The 17,293-nt window shown below is 37.0% G+C and overlaps 23 non-coding genes across 23 annotated transcripts; all 23 read left to right on the top strand.

The window, feature by feature from the left end:
- The first annotated feature begins 465 nt into the window (after positions 1-465).
- Positions 466-538, top strand: TRNAK-UUU (transfer RNA lysine (anticodon UUU)). Its single transcript has one exon. It is a non-coding gene; the product is annotated as a tRNA-Lys (tRNA).
- A 327-nt stretch (positions 539-865) lies between these two features.
- On the top strand, positions 866-956 carry TRNAR-UCU (transfer RNA arginine (anticodon UCU)). Its single transcript is given in 2 exon segments — positions 866-902; positions 921-956. It is a non-coding gene; the product is annotated as a tRNA-Arg (tRNA).
- A 445-nt stretch (positions 957-1,401) lies between these two features.
- TRNAK-UUU (transfer RNA lysine (anticodon UUU)) lies at positions 1,402-1,474 on the top strand. The gene has a single exon. It is a non-coding gene; the product is annotated as a tRNA-Lys (tRNA).
- Positions 1,475-2,470: 996 nt separating this feature from the next.
- On the top strand, positions 2,471-2,543 carry TRNAK-UUU (transfer RNA lysine (anticodon UUU)). Its single transcript has one exon. It is a non-coding gene; the product is annotated as a tRNA-Lys (tRNA).
- Positions 2,544-2,870: 327 nt separating this feature from the next.
- TRNAR-UCU (transfer RNA arginine (anticodon UCU)) lies at positions 2,871-2,961 on the top strand. The gene is given in 2 exon segments: positions 2,871-2,907; positions 2,926-2,961. It is a non-coding gene; the product is annotated as a tRNA-Arg (tRNA).
- A 1,518-nt stretch (positions 2,962-4,479) lies between these two features.
- TRNAK-UUU (transfer RNA lysine (anticodon UUU)) lies at positions 4,480-4,552 on the top strand. Its single transcript has one exon. It is a non-coding gene; the product is annotated as a tRNA-Lys (tRNA).
- Positions 4,553-4,879: 327 nt separating this feature from the next.
- On the top strand, positions 4,880-4,970 carry TRNAR-UCU (transfer RNA arginine (anticodon UCU)). The gene is given in 2 exon segments: positions 4,880-4,916; positions 4,935-4,970. It is a non-coding gene; the product is annotated as a tRNA-Arg (tRNA).
- A 445-nt stretch (positions 4,971-5,415) lies between these two features.
- Positions 5,416-5,488, top strand: TRNAK-UUU (transfer RNA lysine (anticodon UUU)). The gene has a single exon. It is a non-coding gene; the product is annotated as a tRNA-Lys (tRNA).
- Positions 5,489-6,488: 1,000 nt separating this feature from the next.
- On the top strand, positions 6,489-6,561 carry TRNAK-UUU (transfer RNA lysine (anticodon UUU)). Its single transcript has one exon. It is a non-coding gene; the product is annotated as a tRNA-Lys (tRNA).
- Positions 6,562-6,888: 327 nt separating this feature from the next.
- Positions 6,889-6,979, top strand: TRNAR-UCU (transfer RNA arginine (anticodon UCU)). The gene is given in 2 exon segments: positions 6,889-6,925; positions 6,944-6,979. It is a non-coding gene; the product is annotated as a tRNA-Arg (tRNA).
- A 445-nt stretch (positions 6,980-7,424) lies between these two features.
- Positions 7,425-7,497, top strand: TRNAK-UUU (transfer RNA lysine (anticodon UUU)). The gene has a single exon. It is a non-coding gene; the product is annotated as a tRNA-Lys (tRNA).
- Positions 7,498-8,497: 1,000 nt separating this feature from the next.
- Positions 8,498-8,570, top strand: TRNAK-UUU (transfer RNA lysine (anticodon UUU)). Its single transcript has one exon. It is a non-coding gene; the product is annotated as a tRNA-Lys (tRNA).
- A 327-nt stretch (positions 8,571-8,897) lies between these two features.
- On the top strand, positions 8,898-8,988 carry TRNAR-UCU (transfer RNA arginine (anticodon UCU)). Its single transcript is given in 2 exon segments — positions 8,898-8,934; positions 8,953-8,988. It is a non-coding gene; the product is annotated as a tRNA-Arg (tRNA).
- A 1,518-nt stretch (positions 8,989-10,506) lies between these two features.
- On the top strand, positions 10,507-10,579 carry TRNAK-UUU (transfer RNA lysine (anticodon UUU)). Its single transcript has one exon. It is a non-coding gene; the product is annotated as a tRNA-Lys (tRNA).
- A 327-nt stretch (positions 10,580-10,906) lies between these two features.
- TRNAR-UCU (transfer RNA arginine (anticodon UCU)) lies at positions 10,907-10,997 on the top strand. The gene is given in 2 exon segments: positions 10,907-10,943; positions 10,962-10,997. It is a non-coding gene; the product is annotated as a tRNA-Arg (tRNA).
- Positions 10,998-11,442: 445 nt separating this feature from the next.
- TRNAK-UUU (transfer RNA lysine (anticodon UUU)) lies at positions 11,443-11,515 on the top strand. Its single transcript has one exon. It is a non-coding gene; the product is annotated as a tRNA-Lys (tRNA).
- Positions 11,516-12,511: 996 nt separating this feature from the next.
- Positions 12,512-12,584, top strand: TRNAK-UUU (transfer RNA lysine (anticodon UUU)). Its single transcript has one exon. It is a non-coding gene; the product is annotated as a tRNA-Lys (tRNA).
- Positions 12,585-12,911: 327 nt separating this feature from the next.
- TRNAR-UCU (transfer RNA arginine (anticodon UCU)) lies at positions 12,912-13,002 on the top strand. Its single transcript is given in 2 exon segments — positions 12,912-12,948; positions 12,967-13,002. It is a non-coding gene; the product is annotated as a tRNA-Arg (tRNA).
- Positions 13,003-14,521: 1,519 nt separating this feature from the next.
- On the top strand, positions 14,522-14,594 carry TRNAK-UUU (transfer RNA lysine (anticodon UUU)). The gene has a single exon. It is a non-coding gene; the product is annotated as a tRNA-Lys (tRNA).
- Positions 14,595-14,921: 327 nt separating this feature from the next.
- TRNAR-UCU (transfer RNA arginine (anticodon UCU)) lies at positions 14,922-15,012 on the top strand. The gene is given in 2 exon segments: positions 14,922-14,958; positions 14,977-15,012. It is a non-coding gene; the product is annotated as a tRNA-Arg (tRNA).
- Positions 15,013-15,457: 445 nt separating this feature from the next.
- Positions 15,458-15,530, top strand: TRNAK-UUU (transfer RNA lysine (anticodon UUU)). Its single transcript has one exon. It is a non-coding gene; the product is annotated as a tRNA-Lys (tRNA).
- A 996-nt stretch (positions 15,531-16,526) lies between these two features.
- TRNAK-UUU (transfer RNA lysine (anticodon UUU)) lies at positions 16,527-16,599 on the top strand. Its single transcript has one exon. It is a non-coding gene; the product is annotated as a tRNA-Lys (tRNA).
- Positions 16,600-16,926: 327 nt separating this feature from the next.
- On the top strand, positions 16,927-17,017 carry TRNAR-UCU (transfer RNA arginine (anticodon UCU)). Its single transcript is given in 2 exon segments — positions 16,927-16,963; positions 16,982-17,017. It is a non-coding gene; the product is annotated as a tRNA-Arg (tRNA).
- The last annotated feature ends 276 nt before the right edge of the window (positions 17,018-17,293 follow it).

Below are 17,293 nucleotides of genomic sequence, written 5' to 3'. Positions count from 1 at the left end.
AATCTATGCCCAAGAGGAAGTTCCCAAAGAAACTGCTGAAAATGTATGTAATTTAGTAGGTAGTAATAGTATTTGGCACTTTATTAATTTCACAAGGTCATTTTAGACACATGATTTCTAAGTCAGCCGAAAATGAGATAGTACAAATTTCTGGATTTAAAATGGATTACGTGTGCTGCTGAAATTTCAAATGCTTAACACCTTCAATGCTACAGGAGATTTTCCTCCTGTGCTGAATGATCTGTAAATCCATTGTTCATGACGAGCTGAGCTCGTCATAAGCACACGACAAGTGTACTGCACGAAGAGCTGAGCTCGTCATGAGCATGGAAGGGGTTAAAACATCAATTTGTTATTAAACTCTACAAATTTGATTGCTAATATATGTAACCATATTAATACATAGAGTGTAGGTCAGTGTACGTCCACATTTGTTTAGCTGATTTTAAGACAGAGTATAGCAGAGCCTGGATAGCTCAGTCGGTAGAGCATCAGACTTTTAATCTGAGGGTCCAGGGTTCAAGTCCCTGTTCAGGCGGTTGTTTCATTTAAAGAAAAATTACTCTAATTGGATGCTCTTTTTGTGTTCCCCTGCATGACGAATAAGATATTCCATTACTAAAATTGCAAAAACGTCTTTCATGGAGTTGTGAAATGCACATCTGCCTCATATATCATGTGCCTTTTGACTAAACTTAAGTCGTACGTAGACTTACCTAAGGTATCATGTAACTTGAGACGGTGAATATAATTTCCCCAATTCAATATTCAAAATAAATCCATGGTTATAGTATCAAATGAACTTTATAAAGCTGATCAACATTATTTCATTTCAGAATATCTCTGCACCTAATCAGAGCGTATTGGCTCTGTGGCGCAATGGATAGCGCATTGGACTTCTAGGTGAATGTAAAAAAGATATTCAAAGGTTGTGGGTTCGAATCCCACCAGAGTCAGTTTTATCCCTATTTATTTCATAACTGTTTAAAAGAGTAATAAACAGTGCATGCATGCTTCTGCTTCACCAAAAAGGGCAGTGAAAGGAAGTCTATTTTAAATAGATACTATTCAAATTACGCAATCTTTGCAGAAGAGGAAATTGGCAGCTGTACTTATGAAAATGTAATTTACTCAGAAGTAAGATTTTGGGCCCTTCCTTAATTTTACAATGTCAATAAAAACATATGACTTCTAAGTCAGCAAAAAAAATGAGATAGTAGCAATTTCAGGACTTACAATAAGGTTAAATTTACTGAAGAGATTTCAAATGCTTGAAGTGCCAATTCATTATTATATTCCGCGTATTCAGTACTTAATACCGGCAACCATCTTAAGAAACGTAGTGATAGTTGGGACACTTCCAAATGTTGATAAGGTCATTTTGTGGAGCGACCTCTCCGAGCCTGGATAGCTCAGTCGGGAGAGCATCAGACTTTTAATCTGAGGGCCCAGGGTTCAAGTCCCTGTTCAGGCGGCTTGGTTAAAGAAAAGGTATATCAATTGCATACTCTTTTCAGGATCCAATGAATGGGGAGTCCTATTAGAGATGTTTCAAAAAAGTCTTAATCAAGTCATTACATACCCATCTGTCTTCTACATTCTTTGACAAGGGTTAAGAAGACTTACCCAAACTGTATCATGTAGTTTGTTGATTATCTTTTACCCAATTCAATGTTCAAAATGTAAGGTAGTGTCCGATTAACTTGATAAAGTTGGTCAACAGCTGATAGGTCATCTTTTTATTTGTGAATCTCTGATCACCGTGTTGAATCAGGTCGGATCTCTAGTGCAATGGATAGCGGCTTGGAGTCCTAGACGAATGTAGCAAAAGCATTCAAAGGCTTTGTGTTCAAACACCAGCTGGGTCAATTTTATCCCTCCTCTTATTTTATAACTAATTGAAACAGTAACAAGCAATGCCTGCGTCTGCATCACCAGAAACATTTACCAAAATGGCAGTGAAAGAAAGTCTACTTAAACAGAGACTGTTTGCTTTGAAAACATTGCATAATCTATGCCCAAGAGGAAATTCCCAAAGATACTGCTGAAAATGTAATTTAGTAGGTAGTAATAGTATTTGGCACTTTATTGATTTCACAATGTCATTTTAGACACATGATTTCTAAGTCAGCCGAAAATGAGATAGTACAAATTTCAGGATTTAAAATGGATTACGTGTGCTGCTGAAATTTCAAATGCTTAACACCTTCAATGCTACAGGAGATTTTCCTCCTGTGCTGAATGATCTGTAAATCCATTGTTCATGACGAGCTCAGCTCGTCATAAGCACACGACAAGTGTACTGCACGACGAGCTGAGCTCGTCATGAGCATGGAAGGGGTTAAAACATCAATTTGTTATTAAACTCTACAAATTTGATTGCTAATGTATGTAACCATATTAATACACAGAGTGTAGGTCAGTGTACGTCCACATTTGTTTAGCTGTTTTTAAGACAGTGTATAGCAGAGCCTGAATAGCTCAGTCGGTAGAGCATCAGACTTTTAATCTGAGGAACCAGGGTTCAAGTCCCTGTTCAGGCGGGTGCTTCCTTTAAAGAAAAATTACTCTAATTGGATGCTCTTTTTGTGTTCCCCTGCATGACGAATAAGATATTCCATTACTAAAATTGCAAAAACGTCTTTCATGGAGTTGTGAAATGCACATCTGCCTCATATATCATGTGCCATTTGACTAAACTTAAGTCGTACGTAGATTTACCTAAGGTATCATGTAACTTGAGACGGTGAATATAATTTCCCCAATTCAATATTCAAAATAAATCCATGGTTATAGTATCAAATGAACTTTATAAAGCTGATCAACATTATTTCATTTCAGAATATCTCTGCACCTCATCAGAGTGTATTGGCTCTGTGGCGCAATGGATAGCGCATTGGACTTCTAGGTGAATGTAAAAAAGATATTCAAAGGTTGTGGGTTCGAATCCCACCAGAGTCAGTTTTATCCCTATTTATTTCATAACTGTTTAAAAGAGTAATAAACAGTGCATGCATGCTTCTGCTTCACCAAAAAGGGCAGTGAAAGGAAGTCTATTTTAAATAGATACTATTCAAGTTACGCAATCTTTGCAGAAGAGGAAATTGGCAGCTGTACTTATGAAAATGTAATTTACTCAGAAGTAAGATTTTGGGCCCTTCCTTAATTTTACAATGTCAATAAAAACATATGAATTCTAAGTCAGCAAAAAAAATGAGATAGTAGCAATTTCAGGACTTACAATAAGGTTAAATTTACTGAAGAGATTTCAAATGCTTGAAGTACCAATTCATTATTATATTCCGCGTATTCAGTACTTAATACCGGCAACCATCTTAAGAAACGTAGTGATAGTTGGGACACTTCCAAATGTTGATAAGGTCATTTTGTGGAGTGACCTGTCCGAGCCTGGGTAGCTCAGTCGGGAGAGCATCAGACTTTTAATCTGAGGGCCCAGGGTTCAAGTCCCTGTTCAGGCGGCTTGGTTAAAGAAAAGGTATATCAATTGCATACTCTTTTCAGGATCCAATGAATGGGGAGTCCTATTAGAGATGTTTCAAAAAAGTCTTAATCAAGTCATTACATACCCATCTGTCTTCTACATTCTTTGACAAGGGTTAAGAAGACTTACCCAAACTGTATCATGTAGTTTGTTGATTATCTTTTACCCAATTCAATGTTCAAAATGTAAGGTAGTGTCCGATTAACTTGATAAAGTTGGTCAACAGCTGATAGGTCATCTTTTTATTTGTGAATCTCTGATCACCGTGTTGAATCAGGTCGGATCTCTAGTGCAATGGATAGCGGCTTGGAGTCCTAGACGAATGTAGCAAAAGCATTCAAAGGCTTTGTGTTCAAACACCAGCTGGGTCAATTTTATCCCTCCTCTTATTTTATAACTAATTGAAACAGTAACAAGCAATGCCTACGTCTGCATCACCAGAAACATTTACCAAAATGGCAGTGAAAGAAAGTCTACTTAAACAGAGACTGTTTGCTTTGAAAACATTGCATAATCTATGCCCAAGAGGAAGTTCCCAAAGAAACTGCTGAAAATGTATGTAATTTAGTAGGTAGTAATAGTATTTGGCACTTTATTGATTTCACAAGGTCATTTTAGACACATGATTTCTAAGTCAGCCGAAAATGAGATAGTACAAATTTCAGGATTTAAAATGGATTACGTGTGCTGCTGAAATTTCAAATGCTTAACACCTTCAATGCTACAGGAGATTTTCCTCCTGTGCTGAATGATCTGTAAATCCATTGTTCATGACGAGCTGAGCTCGTCATAAGCACATGACAAGTGTACTGCACGACGAGCTGAGCTCGTCATGAGCATGGAAGGGGTTAAAACATCAATTTGTTATTAAACTCTACAAATTTGATTGCTAATATATGTAACCATATTAATACACAGAGTGTAGGTCAGTGTACGTCCACATTTGTTTAGCTGATTTTAAGACAGAGTATAGCAGAGCCTGGATAGCTCAGTCGGTAGAGCATCAGACTTTTAATCTGAGGGTCCAGGGTTCAAGTCCCTGTTCAGGCGGTTGCTTCCTTTAAAGAAAAATTACTCTAATTGGATGCTCTTTTTGTGTTCCCCTGCATGACGAATAAGATATTCCATTACTAAAATTGCAAAAACGTCTTTCATGGAGTTGTGAAATGCACATCTGCCTCATATATCATGTGCCTTTTGCCTAAACTTAAGTCGTACGTAGACTTACCTAAGGTATCATGTAACTTGAGACGGTGAATATAATTTCCCCAATTCAATATTCAAAATAAATCCATGGTTATAGTATCAAATGAACTTTATAAAGCTGATCAACATTATTTCATTTCAGAATATCTCTGCACCTCATCAGAGTGTATTGGCTCTGTGGCGCAATGGATAGTGCATTGGACTTCTAGGTGAATGTAAAAAAGATATTCAAAGGTTGTGGGTTCGAATCCCACCAGAGTCAGTTTTATCCCTATTTATTTCATAACTGTTTAAAAGAGTAATAAACAGTGCATGCATGCTTCTGCTTCACCAAAAAGGGCAGTGAAAGGAAGTCTATTTTAAATAGATACTATTCAAGTTACGCAATCTTTGCAGAAGAGGAAATTGGCAGCTGTACTTATGAAAATGTAATTTACTCAGAAGTAAGATTTTGGGCCCTTCCTTAATTTTACAATGTCAATAAAAACATATGAATTCTAAGTCAGCAAAAAAAATGAGATAGTAGCAATTTCAGGACTTACAATAAGGTTAAATTTACTGAAGAGATTTCAAATGCTTGAAGTACCAATTCATTATTATATTCCGCGTATTCAGTACTTAATACCGGCAACCATCTTAAGAAACGTAGTGATAGTTGGGACACTTCCAAATGTTGATAAGGTCATTTTGTGGAGCGCCCTCTCCGAGCCTGGATAGCTCAGTCGGGAGAGCATCAGACTTTTAATCTGAGGGCCCAGGGTTCAAGTCCCTGTTCAGGCGGCTTGGTTAAAGAAAAGGTATATCAATTGCATACTCTTTTCAGGATCCAATGAATGGGGAGTCCTATTAGAGATGTTTCAAAAAAGTCTTAATCAAGTCATTACATACCCATCTGTCTTCTACATTCTTTGACAAGGGTTAAGAAGACTTACCCAAACTGTATCATGTAGTTTGTTGATTATCTTTTACCCAATTCAATGTTCAAAATGTAAGGTAGTGTCCGATTAACTTGATAAAGTTGGTCAACAGCTGATAGGTCATCTTTTTATTTGTGAATCTCTGATCACCGTGTTGAATCAGGTCGGATCTCTAGTGCAATGGATAGCGGCTTGGAGTCCTAGACGAATGTAGCAAAAGCATTCAAAGGCTTTGTGTTCAAACACCAGCTGGGTCAATTTTATCCCTCCTCTTATTTTATAACTAATTGAAACAGTAACAAGCAATGCCTGCGTCTGCATCACCAGAAACATTTACCAAAATGGCAGTGAAAGAAAGTCTACTTAAACAGAGACTGTTTGCTTTGAAAACATTGCATAATCTATGCCCAAGAGGAAATTCCCAAAGATACTGCTGAAAATGTATGTAATTTAGTAGGTAGTAATAGTATTTGGCACTTTATTGATTTCACCATGTCATTTTAGACACATGATTTCTAAGTCAGCCGAAAATGAGATAGTACAAATTTCAGGATTTAAAATGGATTACGTGTGCTGCTGAAATTTCAAATGCTTAACACCTTCAATGCTATAGGAGATTTTCCTCCTGTGCTGAATGATCTGTAAATCCATTGTTCATGACGAGCTCAGCTCGTCATAAGCACACGACAAGTGTACTGCACGAAGAGCTGAGCTCGTCATGAGCATGGAAGGGGTTAAAACATCAATTTGTTATTAAACTCTACAAATTTGATTGCTAATATATGTAACCATATTAATACATAGAGTGTAGGTCAGTGTACGTCCACATTTGTTTAGCTGATTTTAAGACAGAGTATAGCAGAGCCTGGATAGCTCAGTCGGTAGAGCATCAGACTTTTAATCTGAGGGTCCAGGGTTCAAGTCCCTGTTCAGGCGGTTGCTTCATTTAAAGAAAAATTACTCTAATTGGATGCTCTTTTTGTGTTCCCCTGCATGACGAATAAGATATTCCATTACTAAAATTGCAAAAACGTCTTTCATGGAGTTGTGAAATGCACATCTGCCTCATATATCATGTGCCATTTGACTAAACTTAAGTCGTACGTAGACTTACCTAAGGTATCATGTAACTTGAGACGGTGAATATAATTTCCCCAATTCAATATTCAAAATAAATCCATGGTTATAGTATCAAATGAACTTTATAAAGCTGATCAACATTATTTCATTTCAGAATATCTCTGCACCTAATCAGAGCGTATTGGCTCTGTGGCGCAATGGATAGCGCATTGGACTTCTAGGTGAATGTAAAAAAGATATTCAAAGGTTGTGGGTTCGAATCCCACCAGAGTCAGTTTTATCCCTATTTATTTCATAACTGTTTAAAAGAGTAATAAACAGTGCATGCATGCTTCTGCTTCACCAAAAAGGGCAGTGAAAGGAAGTCTATTTTAAATAGATACTATTCAAATTACGCAATCTTTGCAGAAGAGGAAATTGGCAGCTGTACTTATGAAAATGTAATTTACTCAGAAGTAAGATTTTGGGCCCTTCCTTAATTTTACAATGTCAATAAAAACATATGACTTCTAAGTCAGCAAAAAAAATGAGATAGTAGCAATTTCAGGACTTACAATAAGGTTAAATTTACTGAAGAGATTTCAAATGCTTGAAGTGCCAATTCATTATTATATTCCGCGTATTCAGTACTTAATACCGGCAACCATCTTAAGAAACGTAGTGATAGTTGGGACACTTCCAAATGTTGATAAGGTCATTTTGTGGAGCGACCTCTCCGAGCCTGGATAGCTCAGTCGGGAGAGCATCAGACTTTTAATCTGAGGGCCCAGGGTTCAAGTCCCTGTTCAGGCGGCTTGGTTAAAGAAAAGGTATATCAATTGCATACTCTTTTCAGGATCCAATGAATGGGGAGTCCTATTAGAGATGTTTCAAAAAAGTCTTAATCAAGTCATTACATACCCATCTGTCTTCTACATTCTTTGACAAGGGTTAAGAAGACTTACCCAAACTGTATCATGTAGTTTGTTGATTATCTTTTACCCAATTCAATGTTCAAAATGTAAGGTAGTGTCCGATTAACTTGATAAAGTTGGTCAACAGCTGATAGGTCATCTTTTTATTTGTGAATCTCTGATCACCGTGTTGAATCAGGTCGGATCTCTAGTGCAATGGATAGCGGCTTGGAGTCCTAGACGAATGTAGCAAAAGCATTCAAAGGCTTTGTGTTCAAACACCAGCTGGGTCAATTTTATCCCTCCTCTTATTTTATAACTAATTGAAACAGTAACAAGCAATGCCTACGTCTGCATCACCAGAAACATTTACCAAAATGGCAGTGAAAGAAAGTCTACTTAAACAGAGACTGTTTGCTTTGAAAACATTGCATAATCTATGCCCAAGAGGAAGTTCCAAAAGAAACTGCTGAAAATGTATGTAATTTAGTAGGTAGTAATAGTATTTGGCACTTTATTGATTTCACAAGGTCATTTTAGACACATGATTTCTAAGTCAGCCGAAAATGAGATAGTACAAATTTCAGGATTTAAAATGGATTACGTGTGCTGCTGAAATTTCAAATGCTTAACACCTTCAATGCTACAGGAGATTTTCCTCCTGTGCTGAATGATCTGTAAATCCATTGTTCATGACGAGCTCAGCTCGTCATAAGCACACGACAAGTGTACTGCACGACGAGCTGAGCTCGTCATGAGCATGGAAGGGGTTAAAACATCAATTTGTTATTAAACTCTACAATTTTGATTGCTAATATATGTAACCATATTAATGCACAGAGTGTAGGTCAGTGTACGTCCACATTTGTTTAGCTGATTTTAAGACAGAGTATAGCAGAGCCTGGATAGCTCAGTCGGTAGAGCATCAGACTTTTAATCTGAGGGTCCAGGGTTCAAGTCCCTGTTCAGGCGGGTGCTTCCTTTAAAGAAAAATTACTCTAATTGGATGCTCTTTTTGTGTTCCCCTGCATGACGAATAAGATATTCCATTACTAAAATTGCAAAAACGTCTTTCATGGAGTTGTGAAATGCACATCTGCCTCATATATCATGTGCCATTTGACTAAACTTAAGTCGTACGTAGATTTACCTAAGGTATCATGTAACTTGAGACGGTGAATATAATTTCCCCAATTCAATATTCAAAATAAATCCATGGTTATAGTATCAAATGAACTTTATAAAGCTGATCAACATTATTTCATTTCAGAATATCTCTGCACCTCATCAGAGTGTATTGGCTCTGTGGCGCAATGGATAGCACATTGGACTTCTAGGTGAATGTAAAAAAGATATTCAAAGGTTGTGGGTTCGAATCCCACCAGAGTCAGTTTTATCCCTATTTATTTCATAACTGTTTAAAAGAGTAATAAACAGTGCATGCATGCTTCTGCTTCACCAAAAAGGGCAGTGAAAGGAAGTCTATTTTAAATAGATACTATTCAAGTTACGCAATCTTTGCAGAAGAGGAAATTGGCAGCTGTACTTATGAAAATGTAATTTACTCAGAAGTAAGATTTTGGGCCCTTCCTTAATTTTACAATGTCAATAAAAACATATGAATTCTAAGTCAGCAAAAAAAATGAGATAGTAGCAATTTCAGGACTTACAATAAGGTTAAATTTACTGAAGAGATTTCAAATGCTTGAAGTACCAATTCATTATTATATTCCGCGTATTCAGTACTTAATACCGGCAACCATCTTAAGAAACGTAGGGATAGTTGGGACACTTCCAAATGTTGATAAGGTCATTTTGTGGAGTGACCTGTCCGAGCCTGGGTAGCTCAGTCGGGAGAGCATCAGACTTTTAATCTGAGGGCCCAGGGTTCAAGTCCCTGTTCAGGCGGCTTGGTTAAAGAAAAGGTATATCAATTGCATACTCTTTTCAGGATCCAATGAATGGGGAGTCCTATTAGAGATGTTTCAAAAAAGTCTTAATCAAGTCATTACATACCCATCTGTCTTCTACATTCTTTGACAAGGGTTAAGAAGACTTACCCAAACTGTATCATGTAGTTTGTTGATTATCTTTTACCCAATTCAATGTTCAAAATGTAAGGTAGTGTCCGATTAACTTGATAAAGTTGGTCAACAGCTGATAGGTCATCTTTTTATTTGTGAATCTCTGATCACCGTGTTGAATCAGGTCGGATCTCTAGTGCAATGGATAGCGGCTTGGAGTCCTAGACGAATGTAGCAAAAGCATTCAAAGGCTTTGTGTTCAAACACCAGCTGGGTCAATTTTATCCCTCCTCTTATTTTATAACTAATTGAAACAGTAACAAGCAATGCCTACGTCTGCATCACCAGAAACATTTACCAAAATGGCAGTGAAAGAAAGTCTACTTAAACAGAGACTGTTTGCTTTGAAAACATTGCATAATCTATGCCCAAGAGGAAGTTCCCAAAGAAACTGCTGAAAATGTATGTAATTTAGTAGGTAGTAATAGTATTTGGCACTTTATTGATTTCACAAGGTCATTTTAGACACATGATTTCTAAGTCAGCCGAAAATGAGATAGTACAAATTTCAGGATTTAAAATGGATTACGTGTGCTGCTGAAATTTCAAATGCTTAACACCTTCAATGCTACAGGAGATTTTCCTCCTGTGCTGAATGATCTGTAAATCCATTGTTCATGATGAGCTGAGCTCGTCATAAGCACACGACAAGTGTACTGCACGACGAGCTGAGCTCGTCATGAGCATGGAAGGGGTTAAAACATCAATTTGTTATTAAACTCTACAAATTTGATTGCTAATATATGTAACCATATTAATACACAGAGTGTAGGTCAGTGTACGTCCACATTTGTTTAGCTGATTTTAAGACAGAGTGTAGCAGAGCCTGGATAGCTCAGTCGGTAGAGCATCAGACTTTTAATCTGAGGGTCCAGGGTTCAAGTCCCTGTTCAGGCGGTTGCTTCCTTTAAAGAAAAATTACTCTAATTGGATGCTCTTTTTGTGTTCCCCTGCATGACGAATAAGATATTCCATTACTAAAATTGCAAAAACGTCTTTCATGGAGTTGTGAAATGCACATCTGCCTCATATATCATGTGCCTTTTGCCTAAACTTAAGTCGTACGTAGACTTACCTAAGGTATCATGTAACTTGAGACGGTGAATATAATTTCCCCAATTCAATATTCAAAATAAATCCATGGTTATAGTATCAAATGAACTTTATAAAGCTGATCAACATTATTTCATTTCAGAATATCTCTGCACCTCATCAGAGTGTATTGGCTCTGTGGCGCAATGGATAGCGCATTGGACTTCTAGGTGAATGTAAAAAAGATATTCAAAGGTTGTGGGTTCGAATCCCACCAGAGTCAGTTTTATCCCTATTTATTTCATAACTGTTTAAAAGAGTAATAAACAGTGCATGCATGCTTCTGCTTCACCAAAAAGGGCAGTGAAAGGAAGTCTATTTTAAATAGATACTATTCAAGTTACGCAATCTTTGCAGAAGAGGAAATTGGCAGCTGTACTTATGAAAATGTAATTTACTCAGAAGTAAGATTTTGGGCCCTTCCTTAATTTTACAATGTCAATAAAAACATATGAATTCTAAGTCAGCAAAAAAAATGAGATAGTAGCAATTTCAGGACTTACAATAAGGTTAAATTTACTGAAGAGATTTCAAATGCTTGAAGTACCAATTCATTATTATATTCCGCGTATTCAGTACTTAATACCGGCAACCATCTTAAGAAACGTAGTGATAGTTGGGACACTTCCAAATGTTGATAAGGTCATTTTGTGGAGCGCCCTCTCCGAGCCTGGATAGCTCAGTCGGGAGAGCATCAGACTTTTAATCTGAGGGCCCAGGGTTCAAGTCCCTGTTCAGGCGGCTTGGTTAAAGAAAAGGTATATCAATTGCATACTCTTTTCAGGATCCAATGAATGGGGAATCCTATTAGAGATGTTTCAAAAAAGTCTTAATCAAGTCATTACATACCCATCTGTCTTCTACATTCTTTGACAAGGGTTAAGAAGACTTACCCAAACTGTATCATGTAGTTTGTTGATTATCTTTTACCCAATTCAATGTTCAAAATGTAAGGTAGTGTCCGATTAACTTGATAAAGTTGGTCAACAGCTGATAGGTCATCTTTTTATTTGTGAATCTCTGATCACCGTGTTGAATCAGGTCGGATCTCTAGTGCAATGGATAGCGGCTTGGAGTCCTAGACGAATGTAGCAAAAGCATTCAAAGGCTTTGTGTTCAAACACCAGCTGGGTCAATTTTATCCCTCCTCTTATTTTATAACTAATTGAAACAGTAACAAGCAATGCCTGCGTCTGCATCACCAGAAACATTTACCAAAATGGCAGTGAAAGAAAGTCTACTTAAACAGAGACTGTTTGCTTTGAAAACATTGCATAATCTATGCCCAAGAGGAAATTCCCAAAGATACTGCTGAAAATGTAATTTAGTAGGTAGTAATAGTATTTGGCACTTTATTGATTTCACAATGTCATTTTAGACACATGATTTCTAAGTCAGCCGAAAATGAGATAGTACAAATTTCAGGATTTAAAATGGATTACGTGTGCTGCTGAAATTTCAAATGCTTAACACCTTCAATGCTACAGGAGATTTTCCTCCTGTGCTGAATGATCTGTAAATCCATTGTTCATGACGAGCTCAGCTCGTCATAAGCACACGACAAGTGTACTGCACGACGAGCTGAGCTCGTCATGAGCATGGAAGGGGTTAAAACATCAATTTGTTATTAAACTCTACAAATTTGATTGCTAATGTATGTAACCATATTAATACACAGAGTGTAGGTCAGTGTACGTCCACATTTGTTTAGCTGTTTTTAAGACAGTGTATAGCAGAGCCTGAATAGCTCAGTCGGTAGAGCATCAGACTTTTAATCTGAGGAACCAGGGTTCAAGTCCCTGTTCAGGCGGGTGCTTCCTTTAAAGAAAAATTACTCTAATTGGATGCTCTTTTTGTGTTCCCCTGCATGACGAATAAGATATTCCATTACTAAAATTGCAAAAACGTCTTTCATGGAGTTGTGAAATGCACATCTGCCTCATATATCATGTGCCATTTGACTTAACTTAAGTCGTACGTAGATTTACCTAAGGTATCATGTAACTTGAGACGGTGAATATAATTTCCCCAATTCAATATTCAAAATAAATCCATGGTTATAGTATCAAATGAACTTTATAAAGCTGATCAACATTATTTCATTTCAGAATATCTCTGCACCTCATCAGAGTGTATTGGCTCTGTGGCGCAATGGATAGCGCATTGGACTTCTAGGTGAATGTAAAAAAGATATTCAAAGGTTGTGGGTTCGAATCCCACCAGAGTCAGTTTTATCCCTATTTATTTCATAACTGTTTAAAAGAGTAATAAACAGTGCATGCATGCTTCTGCTTCACCAAAAAGGGCAGTGAAAGGAAGTCTATTTTAAATAGATACTATTCAAGTTACGCAATCTTTGCAGAAGAGGACATTGGCAGCTGTACTTATGAAAATGTAATTTACTCAGAAGTAAGATTTTGGGCCCTTCCTTAATTTTACAATGTCAATAAAAACATATGAATTCTAAGTCAGCCAAAAAAATGAGATAGTAGCAATTTCAGGACTTACAATAAGGTTAAATTTACTGAAGAGATTTCAAATGCTTGAAGTACCAATTCATTATTATATTCCGCGTATTCAGTACTTAATACCGGCAAACCATCTTAAGAAACGTAGTGATAGTTGGGACACTTCCAAATGTTGATAAGGTCATTTTGTGGAGTGACCTGTCCGAGCCTGGGTAGCTCAGTCGGGAGAGCATCAGACTTTTAATCTGAGGGCCCAGGGTTCAAGTCCCTGTTCAGGCGGCTTGGTTAAAGAAAAGGTATATCAATTGCATACTCTTTTCAGGATCCAATGAATGGGGAGTCCTATTAGAGATGTTTCAAAAAAGTCTTAATCAAGTCATTACATACCCATCTGTCTTCTACATTCTTTGACAAGGGTTAAGAAGACTTACCCAAACTGTATCATGTAGTTTGTTGATTATCTTTTACCCAATTCAATGTTCAAAATGTAAGGTAGTGTCCGATTAACTTGATAAAGTTGGTCAACAGCTGATAGGTCATCTTTTTATTTGTGAATCTCTGATCACCGTGTTGAATCAGGTCGGATCTCTAGTGCAATGGATAGCGGCTTGGAGTCCTAGACGAATGTAGCAAAAGCATTCAAAGGCTTTGTGTTCAAACACCAGCTGGGTCAATTTTATCCCTCCTCTTATTTTATAACTAATTGAAACAGTAACAAGCAATGCCTGCGTCTGCATCACCAGAAACATTTACCAAAATGGCAGTGAAAGAAAGTCTACTTAAACAGAGACTGTTTGCTTTGAAAACATTGCATAATCTATGCCCAAGAGGAAATTCCCAAAGATACTGCTGAAAATGTATGTAATTTAGTAGGTAGTAATAGTATTTGGCACTTTATTGATTTCACCATGTCATTTTAGACACATGATTTCTAAGTCAGCCGAAAATGAGATAGTACAAATTTCAGGATTTAAAATGGATTACGTGTGCTGCTGAAATTTCAAATGCTTAACACCTTCAATGCTATAGGAGATTTTCCTCCTGTGCTGAATGATCTGTAAATCCATTGTTCATGACGAGCTCAGCTCGTCATAAGCACACGACAAGTGTACTGCACGAAGAGCTGAGCTCGTCATGAGCATGGAAGGGGTTAAAACATCAATTTGTTATTAAACTCTACAAATTTGATTGCTAATATATGTAACCATATTAATACATAGAGTGTAGGTCAGTGTACGTCCACATTTGTTTAGCTGATTTTAAGACAGAGTATAGCAGAGCCTGGATAGCTCAGTCGGTAGAGCATCAGACTTTTAATCTGAGGGTCCAGGGTTCAAGTCCCTGTTCAGGCGGTTGCTTCATTTAAAGAAAAATTACTCTAATTGGATGCTCTTTTTGTGTTCCCCTGCATGACGAATAAGATATTCCATTACTAAAATTGCAAAAACGTCTTTCATGGAGTTGTGAAATGCACATCTGCCTCATATATCATGTGCCATTTGAATAAACTTAAGTCGTACGTAGACTTACCTAAGGTATCATGTAACTTGAGACGGTGAATATAATTTCCCCAATTCAATATTCAAAATAAATCCATGGTTATAGTATCAAATGAACTTTATAAAGCTGATCAACATTATTTCATTTCAGAATATCTCTGCACCTAATCAGAGCGTATTGGCTCTGTGGCGCAATGGATAGCGCATTGGACTTCTAGGTGAATGTAAAAAAGATATTCAAAGGTTGTGGGTTCGAATCCCACCAGAGTCAGTTTTATCCCTATTTATTTCATAACTGTTTAAAAGAGTAATAAACAGTGCATGCATGCTTCTGCTTCACCAAAAAGGGCAGTGAAAGGAAGTCTATTTTAAATAGATACTATTCAAATTACGCAATCTTTGCAGAAGAGGAAATTGGCAGCTGTACTTATGAAAATGTAATTTACTCAGAAGTAAGATTTTGGGCCCTTCCTTAATTTTACAATGTCAATAAAAACATATGACTTCTAAGTCAGCAAAAAAAATGAGATAGTAGCAATTTCAGGACTTACAATAAGGTTAAATTTACTGAAGAGATTTCAAATGCTTGAAGTGCCAATTCATTATTATATTCCGCGTATTCAGTACTTAATACCGGCAACCATCTTAAGAAACGTAGTGATAGTTGGGACACTTCCAAATGTTGATAAGGTCATTTTGTGGAGCGACCTCTCCGAGCCTGGATAGCTCAGTCGGGAGAGCATCAGACTTTTAATCTGAGGGCCCAGGGTTCAAGTCCCTGTTCAGGCGGCTTGGTTAAAGAAAAGGTATATCAATTGCATACTCTTTTCAGGATCCAATGAATGGGGAGTCCTATTAGAGATGTTTCAAAAAAGTCTTAATCAAGTCATTACATACCCATCTGTCTTCTACATTCTTTGACAAGGGTTAAGAAGACTTACCCAAACTGTATCATGTAGTTTGTTGATTATCTTTTACCCAATTCAATGTTCAAAATGTAAGGTAGTGTCCGATTAACTTGATAAAGTTGGTCAACAGCTGATAGGTCATCTTTTTATTTGTGAATTTCTGATCACCGTGTTGAATCAGGTCGGATCTCTAGTGCAATGGATAGCGGCTTGGAGTCCTAGACGAATGTAGCAAAAGCATTCAAAGGCTTTGTGTTCAAACACCAGCTGGGTCAATTTTATCCCTCCTCTTATTTTATAACTAATTGAAACAGTAACAAGCAATGCCTGCGTCTGCATCACCAGAAACATTTACCAAAATGGCAGTGAAAGAAAGTCTACTTAAACAGAGACTGTTTGCTTTGAAAACATTGCATAATCTATGCCCAAGAGGAAATTCCCAAAGATACTGCTGAAAATGTAATTTAGTAGGTAGTAATAGTATTTGGCACTTTATTGATTTCACAATGTCATTTTAGACACATGATTTCTAAGTCAGCCGAAAATGAGATAGTACAAATTTCAGGATTTAAAATGGATTACGTGTGCTGCTGAAATTTCAAATGCTTAACACCTTCAATGCTACAGGAGATTTTCCTCCTGTGCTGAATGATCTGTAAATCCATTGTTCATGACGAGCTCAGCTCGTCATAAGCACACGACAAGTGTACTGCACGACGAGCTGAGCTCGTCATGAGCATGGAAGGGGTTAAAACATCAATTTGTTATTAAACTCTACAAATTTGATTGCTAATGTATGTAACCATATTAATACACAGAGTGTAGGTCAGTGTACGTCCACATTTGTTTAGCTGTTTTTAAGACAGTGTATAGCAGAGCCTGAATAGCTCAGTCGGTAGAGCATCAGACTTTTAATCTGAGGAACCAGGGTTCAAGTCCCTGTTCAGGCGGGTGCTTCCTTTAAAGAAAAATTACTCTAATTGGATGCTCTTTTTGTGTTCCCCTGCATGACGAATAAGATATTCCATTACTAAAATTGCAAAAACGTCTTTCATGGAGTTGTGAAATGCACATCTGCCTCATATATCATGTGCCATTTGACTAAACTTAAGTCGTACGTAGATTTACCTAAGGTATCATGTAACTTGAGACGGTGAATATAATTTCCCCAATTCAATATTCAAAATAAATCCATGGTTATAGTATCAAATGAACTTTATAAAGCTGATCAACATTATTTCATTTCAGAATATCTCTGCACCTCATCAGAGTGTATTGGCTCTGTGGCGCAATGGATAGCGCATTGGACTTCTAGGTGAATGTAAAAAAGATATTCAAAGGTTGTGGGTTCGAATCCCACCAGAGTCAGTTTTATCCCTATTTATTTCATAACTGTTTAAAAGAGTAATAAACAGTGCATGCATGCTTCTGCTTCACCAAAAAGGGCAGTGAAAGGAAGTCTATTTTAAATAGATACTATTCAAGTTACGCAATCTTTGCAGAAGAGGAAATTGGCAGCTGTACTTATGAAAATGTAATTTACTCAGAAGTAAGATTTTGGGCCCTTCCTTAATTTTACAATGTCAATAAAAACATATGAATTCTAAGTCAGCAAAAAAAATGAGATAGTAGCAATTTCAGGAC

The sequence above is a fragment of the Lissotriton helveticus genome, chromosome 1_1 (genome assembly GCF_964261635.1).
Source record: "Lissotriton helveticus chromosome 1_1, aLisHel1.1, whole genome shotgun sequence".
NCBI lineage: Eukaryota > Metazoa > Chordata > Amphibia > Caudata > Salamandridae > Lissotriton > Lissotriton helveticus.
Note: the sequence above shows the minus strand (reverse complement) of the source record. Positions and strands in the feature narration are given on the sequence as shown.